This window comes from Mandrillus leucophaeus, unplaced genomic scaffold (genome assembly GCF_000951045.1).
Source record: "Mandrillus leucophaeus isolate KB7577 unplaced genomic scaffold, Mleu.le_1.0 Scaffold268, whole genome shotgun sequence".
Taxonomy (NCBI): Eukaryota; Metazoa; Chordata; class Mammalia; order Primates; family Cercopithecidae; genus Mandrillus; species Mandrillus leucophaeus.
Window position 1 is genome coordinate 1,821,769 of NW_012102787.1, and position 1,280 is coordinate 1,823,048.

Consider the following 1,280-nt stretch of genomic DNA (forward strand, 5'->3'; position numbering starts at 1 on the left):
TGAATTCTTTACATTGTGGTAGATTTAACTAGAACTGTTTGGGTAAAAATGTATGATGGCTTCCTGGTCACATGGTTCCTTAGGACAGCAGAGGTGCTCAGTGAAAGGTCCAGAGAATAATGCACATGTGAGTAGTAGTGCAGTTTGGAATGGAGAACTGGTGGAACCCAAGAGATTGTTGTCAGAAAACATCGCTCAATTTCGATAGGTTAGACTTAATACTATGATGATGTTTTTAAAATTCTCCAGAATTTTGTACATTTCCAAAGTATGTCAACTATTGTCAGCTGGTTGAGCTTTGGTTGACATGCTTCTAACTGTGTCATAAATTGCTTCCTTTTTTTGGTTTCATTTCCTCAAAGATAGTGTTGCGGTTCTAAAAAAAAAAAAACAGTGCTTCTTAAAAATCTATTTTTGTTAATGTGTGAATTATTTGGAGTTCATGGAGAAGTTGAATTAGGTGAGATATGGGACTTACTGAAAATGCTGGGAGGCATCGTGAAAATACTTCCTTCCTTTGCTTTATTCTCAGTCCTGTGTTATTTTTAGAGTAATGCCTGTGTGAAGGGGAGCAACTGAAAACTCCAATTTCCTGTGTACGGCAGGGTGCACACACACGTAAAACACCAACCAACCAGACAAACAAAAAACAACCACACAATGGGAGAGACATAATCTTTTACTCTGTATCTGATGTGGGATTGTCTTTGATGTATGAGTGGAAAGATTAAGTGAAGACAATACAGATAGTTGGTTAAGGGCCAGTGTAGTAGCATGTGGATATAGTGAATTTGTTCATTTCATAGGTGGGGAAACTTTTTCCTTTATGGTGTTTTTTGGAATGGACTTGTGATTGTGGGTAGAGCTGTTGTGTAGGATCACCTCAAAGCCTCTGACTAACCTGTCAGTAGTTGTCTATGGATCAATTTACTTGACCCGTGTTTGGGTCCGCTCTGGCCAAGGAAGTAGAGTCTTATAGTACAAAGTGAGTAGATGTGTATAAAGTACCTCTTTTGGCAGCTTCTTCATCGGGGGCCATTGACATGTGCAGCAGGTGATGGGAGTATAAGAGACTGGTGCAAAAGTACCCACTGCCTCCACCAGAAGTCTAAGAGTAACCTGTGCATGCCATTGGTGTCAACTGCACCTTCACACTAATCCACTCAAGGTTTCATGTCCAACTCAGACCTTTCTCCTTCTCCTAAGCTATAGATACACAGAACTTATGGTGACTCAACATCTTCATCTTTATTTCCCATAAAGCAAAAAAAATCTTTACA

General features: G+C 39.6%; 1 protein-coding gene across 1 annotated transcript in view; it reads left to right on the forward strand.

Annotated features, from left to right (window-relative positions):
* Positions 1-452: 452 nt before the first annotated feature.
* The window catches only part of UBE2J1 (ubiquitin-conjugating enzyme E2, J1), a 23,944-nt gene continuing 23,116 nt past the window's right edge, over positions 453-1,280 (forward strand). The window contains exon 1 of the mRNA XM_011984430.1: positions 453-460. The gene's annotated coding sequence lies outside the window, so the exon portion shown is untranslated. The remainder of the gene's footprint in view (positions 461-1,280) is intronic.